The sequence below is a fragment of the Helianthus annuus genome, chromosome 8 (assembly GCF_002127325.2).
Source record: "Helianthus annuus cultivar XRQ/B chromosome 8, HanXRQr2.0-SUNRISE, whole genome shotgun sequence".
NCBI classification, from domain to species: Eukaryota; Viridiplantae; Streptophyta; class Magnoliopsida; order Asterales; family Asteraceae; genus Helianthus; species Helianthus annuus.
The window spans coordinates 164177744-164188455 of record NC_035440.2 but is presented as its reverse complement, the minus strand read 5'-3'; positions in this window follow the sequence as shown (position 1 = coordinate 164188455).

The window sequence follows — 10712 nt, the reverse complement described above, 5'->3', positions numbered from 1 at the left end:
CTTAAGAAGATAGAATAGAGTGTATGGTTCTTTTATGAGTGCTTATGCAGTGCATATCACTCATTATATATAAATGATTTTTTTTTTTCTTTTTAGAAAAGAATTGAATAGACCGGCTTGGATCTTTTTTCGCATAAAAGGGACCTATGTAGCACGGGAACGGGTACGGGACTAGAGTACGGGGAACGGAAAAAGTCAAAAATCCAAGATACGGGTACGGCAAAGATGCAACAAAAAAATATTAAAAAATAGCTATTTATAATTTATATATTTTAAACTTTTCATGTAATAAATTATAAAGTTAAGGACCAAATGTAAGCTAGTGAAAATAAAGGGGGTTAAATGTTCAAATGTACAAATTAATTTTACACTTTTATGGAAATTTTTACAAGTTTTAAAGAATAAATAGAAACTAGTGAAAAATAGAGCGGCTAAATATCAAAATACATAAAATTGCATAACCCTAAAGCCTAAAAACCCAGTCGATGCCCATTGTCTTCCTCATCTTCTTCTGATCTTCATCTTCTTCTTCCTGGAAACCCTAAAAATGAAAGGAAACGTTTGGTTTCCGCCCCTGAAACGTTTGGTTTCCGCCCCTGAAACGTTTTGGAAACGTTCCTAACCGTCCCCGCAACATTTCCGTCCCCAAACAGTCCCCAGGACGGGTACTAGAGGCTCATAGCCGTCCCCGTACTTCATAGAAAGGGGACAGAATGTGCATAAGATAAATAACATATCATTCATAGTCATAAGAAATTATGGGTTTAAATAACTGGATTAAAATAGCTAATATCATCTAGAACACATAAAATATGGAACTGTATTAAGTATTAGTATTTAATAGCTAATATTTCATCTAGTAGTAACACTTTGTCATCTACGACTTCTTTTAACACACGGAGCCGTCTGTTTTGTGGCTAATGTTGGAGGATTGTCTTTGGCTCTACATTTTTCAAGGTTTTTTTTATAAATGAGATGTGTACGTGTAAAGAAGCTCAAACAACTATTTATGATTTTTTTTTTCATTTTTAATTAGGCATAAACCAATAGTATTCTATATTAGGGTAATCACAATTACAAAAATAATAATAATAGTTAAACTCGTGTCCATATATATAAGAAACATATACCAAAAACAAAAGGTAACAAAACTAAACTATAGCTGCCACATCTATCATCTTTAACCTGGAGACATCCTAACACAGAATATACCAAAAACAAAAAGTAACAAAATTAAACTATAGTTGCCTCATTAATTTATCATCTTTAACCTGGAGACATCCTAACACAGAATATATCCGTAATGAATATATAAAAATACCTCTTTCTTTAATAAAAGTATAAATTAATTGCAAGATACTTCATGTGAGCGTTCGTGGTGTAAAAATGGGTCAGGTTAGATAGCGTCAAGTCATGATAGGTCAACAAGTCGGGTAAAAAGTGGGGGCCAGATGTCATACTTTTAAACCCTTGGCCCTTTTCACAAGTTTAAGTTTCACAAATTATCAAGTATAAGGGGTGGGGGTGGTCATCACTCATCACTCACAACACCCAATCAAGTTCCGCCATATCATCAACCATTTTTCCATCACTCACAACCTTTTTAATGACAATTCATCACTCACAACACCTAACAATAAACCCCCACAGCCCCTCACATCCATCCATTTTTCATGCGTGAAAAAAATCACGGAAACCCATCACGAACAAACCATCACGCGTTGAACTATTATGTGGCGGTGGACTTTTTGTTTGTTCCACGCGTGGAAGATGGCCCATCACGGACCACCCCCACTGCCCTAACAAATATAAGTGTACATTCATGCTTCATCAAGAACTTGACCGTCAAATTTTAATGGTAATGGGAGAAAAGAAGAAATTCTTGAGCATAAAATTCAGTCAAAAGATACTTAACAAATTTTTGTTGAGTCATGACTGCCCTAGAAATAGAACTTAAAACTTCAAACCCCAGGAAATAACTAAAAGAGCCAAGATTCTTGATCTGAAATGTTAAATGTAAGAAAGCTTTCAAAGCATGCATTTCCATATCAAAACGATGTCATCTACATATACTGCTTAATGAACAACGGAATCACCCGTTGATTTGGAAAACAAGGAATAGTCTTTTGTAGATCGTATATAACCTTTGGCTTTAAAAGCATTTGAGAAGCTTGCTTTTAAGCCATAAAGAAATATCTTGAGCTTCAAACCTTGATTGGGTGATGATAAAGGCATACATGAGTAGGAATTTCATCAAGATCACCACGTAAGAACTATTTAGGCGTCGATTCTGAATGAGTCGTCGCCTATCCCTAATGTGGTTTTATTATTTTTTTATTATGTATTTTATTTTGTTGTTAATAAGTTATTTATCTTAGCTAATTATTATTTTACATCAATTTTATTTATTAAATGCTTAACAAAACTAAAGTAAATTAATTGTTTTTTTAGGGGAAGAATAACCATAACATAATTTTGGAAGGGGGATGAGGTGGCAATTGTGGATGAATGGGAGAAGGGAAACCATACCTCATAACCCGTATACAATAACCTTATACAGAGTAATTAGTTTCGGTCCGTATATAGAGTTTTTTCTTCTTCTTCAATGGTTTTTTCTTCTTCTTCAAGGGTTTTTTCTTCTTCTCTTCTTCAAGGGTTTTTTCTTCTTCTCTTCTTCAAGGGTTTTTTCTTCTTCTCTTCTGGTCACCTCGGGATCCAAGTTAGCTATTTTCTTCTTCTTCAAGGGTTTTTTCTTCTTCTCTTCTGGGTCAACCCCCAGGTCGCGCAACACACCTGCAAAGATGTTAGACCACGGACTTAACTCGCCGTTTGAAGACCCTACAGACTCCTCGCTGGAAAGATAGACAACCTCTTTCCCAGCAGAAGTCACAGAGGGCAAAGGACGAGATTTAGGGAATTACGCACCTTCAGTCGTGGTAGGCGGCGAGGCAAAGGCATCAGCAACCGGATACATGAAATTGCCTCTAATCTGCTTGTACCAGCTTTCCTCATCCTCGCGCAGTGGGCGCGCGCCCATAGATCCACCAAAAGTGGCGAACGCAGCTTGATACAATTGCGCCTCTACACGTCAAAATGCATAAGTAAAATAAAGCATAAAACATGAAACAAGGGAAAGTAGGGAAATCACTGACCTTGGTCACCAATCTTCAAAACCGGCACCTCCTTGCTATCTGGTGACCACTGGTCACTCATGCGCGCCGCTACCAATACATTTTCCCCAAATACCCGATTCGGGGTAGGGGTTAACTGTTGATACCACCGTTCATGCTTTGGGATTGGAAGATCCTCCTTCAGCACTGGCTCACTCCAATCTCTGAAGGGCATGGCAATCGGAAGCACCTCTTCCCGAATAAAGAAGAATTTGGGTTTCCAATCGTGGAAACTCTTCGGTGGGTTTAACAAGATCTTCTTTGCAGCACCACGGCTGGCAAACGAGAAGAAGCCCATCGTCCGTTGAAGTTGGTAGAAGGCCCGGAACTTCTCAACAGATGGCTCGATGCCATGGGCTCGGCATAAAAACTCAAAATGACGAACCCTAACCATTCCAGGAGGGCTCATCTGGGAAAGATGGAAGTTGTAGTGATGCAATATATGCCCCATGAAGTTTGTCGCCGGCAGTCTAAAGTTACCTTGAAGAAAAAAGTCTTCAAATAACGTGATGTAACCCGGCGGTGCGTCGGCTGCCGTCTGATTTTGAGCCGGGTACCGAGCATCCCACTCCGTGGAAAACGGAAGCTCCTAACAATCTGCTCAAAAAGTCCAAGATCCCACCGGAGAACGGGAACAGGACCCTCTTCTACGGAAACACCCTCCTGATGTTCTTCAGTCATCGTCAATAAGGATGCAAGTTTCTGAAAAAACTTGAAGATGTGAAGAAAAATCTTGAAGATCTGCTACAAGATTTGAAGATTCAAAGAGGAGAAACGAGAGAAGTTGGAAAGAACAGAAGAGAAGTGAGAACCTCTCACATCTCTTCGGATATATATACCCATCGCATTTAATGCGATGGGTAAACGTGCCGCTTTCGCCGCTAGGCTAACCAACGAGAGGCTGCCACGTCACGCGGAAAAGCAGGGGTGACGGTTACCACGCGCGCGTAGGCCTCACTCTCCTGACATGAAGTGCAACCGTCGTAGTCGGCATGATGACATCCGTGCCAGGGGTCAACTCAGACGTCGCAATCAGCGACTTATCTCAGCAACTTGCCAGAGTTCAAATTTCGAAGTTTTTCCCGCCATAAATTACAATTAGCTTCATGCAAAAGCTATCAAGGCCGCGCAAGTTAACATCACCTTAACAACACTTCGCGCCTGCTCGGACAACCAATGAACCACCTGGAACCTACCTTGGATTCCGCGCAGTTGGAAACAACAAAGACTACACGCGCCACGCCAACCAAAAGCAAGACACATTCCCTTCAACTTTTATTTTTTCTAAGTCCAGAGCTCCAACCACTTGCGTCGCGCATGGTGCAGCACTGGACTGGGGGGACTTGAAGGGGTATGGTCCCAAAAAGCCGCGCAAACCTCCATCAATGTTGCGCGTGGGACCATACTCCTTATCTTAATAAACTTCCTACCAAGAGCCTCGCGCGAGCTACACCACTTTCTGCTCTATGTCGCGCGAGGTCCCGACCACACGAAGCTCAGATATCAGCACTTAGTATAAATAAAGGAACACATGGGCATACTAACCCGCGCGGGTTAGTTAGATGCTCAGCAAGAACCACATAGGAAGGCAGCGCAAGGCTGCCTCCAGTGGTACACAAGGTACAAGTGGCAGTGAAAAGAGCCAATGGGCGTCCAGCAGGCTCTGGTCAATCGTGCGCCACGATCGTCTGACGAGAAGTACGTAAGGACGCCTACGTGGCACCAATCAGGGGACGGAGACATCTGTCCCACGATCTCCACTTGTCTGCTGGTGGCAGAAGAGCAGCAGGGCCGACAACAATGACACGTGGCTCCAATCAAGGTGCGCCAGCACCAAAGAACTTCTAGAAGCCACTAAACGGTCGACACTAGTGAGACAAAGAGCATATCCGTTATGTTGTCCGTTTCCGGCCCAAGGCCCATCAGCCCATATCCTCTTACACCTCTCCGGCTATAAATAGAGACCTCATTCCACAGGTTAAACATTCTATTCCCTCTACTCTCACTCTTAACACTTAATTATCCTCCCAAAGCAGTCGCTTATTCTCACGCCGGAGCCCGGTTAAGAGGGAAACCCCCACATTCCCCTCTTAACGAGTAACGGTGTTCTGTTTTGCAGGATTAAAACATCAAGTCGGAGCTCAGATATTCATAAGAAGATTAACCATTATGGTAGAAACATAAACCAAGCTGATTAATCCCCATAATTAGTTTAGTGTTTCTTCATTGGCGCCCACCGGTTTTTTCTATAACCATCTTCATCTTCTTTTATTTGAGCCTTTGACATCTTTTCTTCCTTCGATCATGGCTGGTCAAGGTACCATTCTAGAGTTTGGCTTCGGAGCCAACTCTAACGCGGCGTTGGGTGAAGGAATCCAAAACTTCCAAGCCCAACAAATCGAAGAAATTGGCGAAGTCGAAGTAACCAATACTGGGGGCCCGCGTGGGAGCATCACCTGCATCACTCAGGCGGTCACCCCAGGAAACAATGGAGAAGGACCTCCGAACCCAACACCGCCTCAGAATGTTTCAGCGTTGCTAGGGCTACCAGAAGGCGAAACTCCAGCCTCATGGTATGCCAAAAATATCGCCACTATCAACGCAGCGTACCAATCGCTGATTGCGCAGCAAGCAGTTTTGACGGCAGAACCGTCCTTGGTCACTCCTCAAAGTCAGGGGGCACGCCAGATGCCCCCACCGCCAAGTCTCCAAGGTAGAATCAACAGGCCACTCCCTACCAGGCGTCTAAGCGTGCAAGACACGCGCGACACAAGGGGAGAAACGGAAAGCCACTACGACTATCCGTCAAGCCTTCAAAGAGGTCCTGTTCATAGCCGGCTCACGCCACGCAACATGAACAACGAATGGGAAGAAACAGACCCGAATGATCCAACTTGGGAGGATGACGAAGGTTCGTCAGTCTTTAACCGCTTACCGAAAAACCACGAGTACTTCAAGCCGAGACAGCACATCGGGTACACAGAAGAAGCTGAAAGAGACTTCCGCCTGGCATACCGGCCAGCGGAAGCTGCGGAACATTCCAAGTTCATCCCGAAAATCGCACTCGCGCCGCTCTCACGAGAAAAGTTACCTCCGACTGTCGGGAAGTTCAATGGATTGACTGATCCCGATGACCACGTCAGAACGTTCACAAGTGTAGGCTGCATGGGAGGTTGGAACATGCCTATGTGGTGTCACTTGTTTATTCAAACTCTTACCGGGGCTGCTTGCGCCTGGTTCGACAGCCTTCCTCCGGGAAAGATTAAATCTTGGGTAGATTTCAAGACGCAGTTTTTGAGCTACTTCAGCCAACAACGATGCTACCAGCGTGACACAGCTGAAGTAGAAGACATCTGGAGAAGAGATGGTGAAGGTCTGGAGGACTTCATCAACCGTTTTAACAAAGAATGTTTGGAGATAGGTGGCGTAAGCGAACAACTCATGCGTTGTCATTTCAAGAAAGCCATTCGCTGTGATAGTCTAATCAGAACTATCACGGGCAAAGACGGAATGCCAAAAGAATGGGATAAACTAATAGAAGCCGCAAAAATTGTCGCGTAAACCGAAGAATCACTCGCTGGGAACAAGAGTTATTACTCTGAAGATCGATTCTCCAGAGGCAACACGCGCGACAACAACAAGCGCAACAAATACAAGGGTAATGATTGGAAGTCTGGGAGATCAAGAGGCCACGATGAAAGGCCGCGCTATAGGGAGGACGCGCGTGAAACAATTGACCGAATCGGCTACAAGAAAGCAGTCAAAGATGATAATCGTGACAAGCATTGGACTCCGCTCACAAAAACGCCAAAAGAGGTATTGATGACGGAGAACCACGATTTCAAGGCTCCCAGGCCTATGACAAACAAGAAGGGGCAAGACCCCAACTTGTACTGTGATTTTCATAAAGACTCAGGGCACTTGACCGATGACTGCTATAGTTTGCGCCAAGAGATCGAGAGAGCGCTTAAAAGTGGTAAGCTAAGCCACTTGGTGAAGAACGTGCGCAAAGAAACTCGCCAGCTCCAGCGCCACGATGAAGGAAATCACAAGAAAGTCCGACGCTTAGAGACCCACATGGTCAACGGACTGAGATATAGCGCAAAAGAGAAAGGCAAGCGCCCCTATGAGCCTTCATGGCAAGAGCAACAGGTCATTTTCCCGGTAGTGCGCGGTGGTTCTCGCGCCACGCGACCCGTCGTCATCACCGGTATCATCGGCCATTATGAAACGGAGTACATATTCATTGATCCAGGAAGTACAGCTGACATCATTTATGAGCAGTGTTTTAACCAATTTGATGAAGAAGACAAGGCGAGACTCGAGCCAGTCGACTATCCCTTGTCTGGATTTTGCAATGAGATGGTTTTCCCACTCGGTCAGATCAGTTTCCCCGTCACATTTTCTGACGGGAAACATTCAAGAACAACAAGCGTGAATTTCATGGTGATGCCCGTGAAATCAAGGCATGATGTGTTAATTGGGAGGGAGACCCAAGGCGAGCTGAACATGGTGACTTCAACTCCCCACTCTGCGATAGGGTTCCCAACCAAAACGGGAGTAGCAATCATCTATGCCAAGAAGGAAGTGATGTCAACTGAAGAAGTGCGCCCAGCGAAAGCGGCGAAGGTTTCCACAACCGAGCCCGAAAAGTGGGTTTTAAACCGCAAATACCCAGAGCAAACCGTGACAATTGGCCACGCCATTTCGTCAGACATCCGAACGCGTTTAAAGCAATTGTTGTTCCGGAATATGGATATATTTGCCTGGACCCCGGCAGACATGACCAGCATCCCGCGCAACATAACCGAACATTGCTTAAACACTTACCCCTCTGTTGAACCAAAGGTCCAAAGAAGGCGCAGCTTGGGAGCAGACAAAACGAAAGCAATGAATGAACAAGTATGCGAGCTGCTCAAAGCTGGGATCTTGCGAGAGGTACGTTATCAGAGTTGGGTTGCGAACCCGGTAATGGTTGAAAAGTCAAACGGCGGATGGCGCATGTGCGTAGACTATACCGATCTCAACAAGGCATGCCCAAAAGATTGCTATTCTTTGCCTGAGATCGACAAAAAGATAGACTCTCTCGCGCCATATAGATGGAAGTGCTTTTTGGATTCCTACAGGAGTTATCATCAAGTCCAGATGAAACTCGAAGACGAAGACAAGACAGCTTTTAGAACTGATCTTGGAATCTTTTGTTACACAAAGATGCCTTTCGGCTTGAAAAATGACGGCGCAACATACCAACGCTTGATGGGCAAGACCTTCGCGGGAGACATCGGAAAGCACATTGAAGTTTACATCGATGATCTAGTGGTTAAAAGTCCCGAAGAGGACCAAATGTTGAAGGACATCGAGAAAACGTTCAATTCATTGCGCAGTGTAAATATGAAGCTGAATCCGGCCAAGTGTTCTTTTGGCATGGAAGAAGGGAAGTTTTTAGGCTTCATAGTCACAAACGGCGGTTTTAAAGTAAACCCAGAGAAGGTTCAGGCCATAGAGCGAATGCCATCGCCGCGAACAATCAAAGAGATGCAACGGTTGGCCGGCCGCGCTTAATCGTTTTCTTTCCAATCACGCCGCAAAGTCGTACCCCTTTATAAGCACGTTGCGCAACTGTGTGAAGAAACAAGAATTCAGATGGACCCCCGAGGCAGAGACAGCTTTTCAGCAAATGAAAGAGTGTCTGATTGAGCTCCTTACTCTGACAGCACCGTTCGAAAAAGAACCACTCATACTGTACTTGTCTTCCTCGGATAAGGCAGTAGGGTCGGTATTATTGGTGGAAAGAAACGGAGTCCAAACTCCAATTTATTACGTCAGCAGGGTACTCACTGACCCGGAAACAAGATATTCCACGATGGAAAGATTGGTTCTCGCGCTGCTACACGCCTCTAGAAGGCTGCGCAGATATTTTACAAGCCATGTGATAACCGTGCTTACCAACTTCCACATCGGCACGATATTGCAAAAGCCAGAGACATCAGGACGGTTAGCAAAATGGGCCATCGAGCTAGGGGGCCATAATATCTTGTACAGGCCGCGCCCAGCCATCAAGGGCCAGGTCCTAGCCGACTTCATCACAGAAGTGCCAGCCGATAAAATCAAAGAATGTGAGCTAGTGGAGACTCCTGCAAACCACATGACAGAGGAGACTTGGATGCTTTACACTGATGGGGCCTCAAACGAGGACGGCGCGGGAGCAGGACTGCGCCTGGTGAGCCCTGAGAATCACGAATTTACTTACGCCATCAAGTTGGACTTTAAAAACACCAACAACGAGGCGGAGTATGAAGCATTTCTGGCAGGCTTACGCCTCGCCATCAAAATGGGAGCTAAAAATCTACGAGCACATGTTGATTCACTCCTGATAGCCAGCCAAGTTAATGGTATATACGATGCAAAGGGCGAAGTCATGGCCCTGTATCTAGAGCAAGCAAAAGAATTGCTTCAACAATTCAAGTCTCACAAAGTAATCCACATCAATCGCTCCGAAAACAAACCAGCTGATGCCTTGAGTAAGCTTGCTTCGACTTCTTTTCAACACCTTGCCAAAGATGTAAGAATAGAAGTACTCAAGAACCCATCAGTGTTGCTGCGACAAGTCAACGTGATCGAGATGGGGCAACCATCCTGGATGACCCCTATAATCCAATATTTGCAAGAAGGGATACTCCCTGAAAACAAAGCAGAGGCAAGGAAGATTCAAAACAAGGCCCTGCACTACGAAATGAATGGCGGTATTCTGTACCGAAAGTCCTTCTTGGGGCCACTACTGCGCTGCGTGGACCCCCAGGATGCTAACTACTTGATCAGGGAGATCCACGAAGAGATCTGCGGCATCCATTCGGGACCACGCATGGTTGTCGCGAAGATCATGAGCGCCGGATATTACTGGCCAGGGATGCATGTCGATGCCCTGAAGGAGATCCGCAAGTGCGACTCCTGTCAGCGACATTCTCCAAAAACCCTGCGCCCCAAGAACGACCTTATCCCTGTATCCACTGCATGGCCTTTCCAGCAGTGGGGAATCGACATGGTGGGACCCTTCCCAGAGGCTCCTGGCGCCGTCAAATTCATAATAGTGGCCGTCGATTACTTCACAAAATGGGTGGAGGCCAAAGCTCTCGCGTCAACTACAGCTATGATGGTGCGCAAGTTCATTTGGGAACAAATCATCTGCAGATTTGGCCTCCCGCTCAAGATTGTAACCGATAATGGCACCAACTTTGCGTCAGAAGACCTCCAGAATTGGATGAAAGAGATGAAAATCGAACACACTTTCACATCCGTTGCGCATCCTCAAGGCAACGGACAGGTGGAAAGCGTGAACAAATGCATTGTCGAGGGGATAAAGGCCCGACTAGGCACAAGGCGAAGAGGCTGGGTAGATGAGCTCCCAAGCATCTTGTGGGCTCACCGAACCATGCCAAAGACTAGTACCGGCGAAACCCCTTTTAGCCTAGTCTATGGCTCAGAAGCGGTTATCTCAGCTGAAGTTGGCCTACCCTCCCCGCGCTTGACGGCAGTCAACGCAAT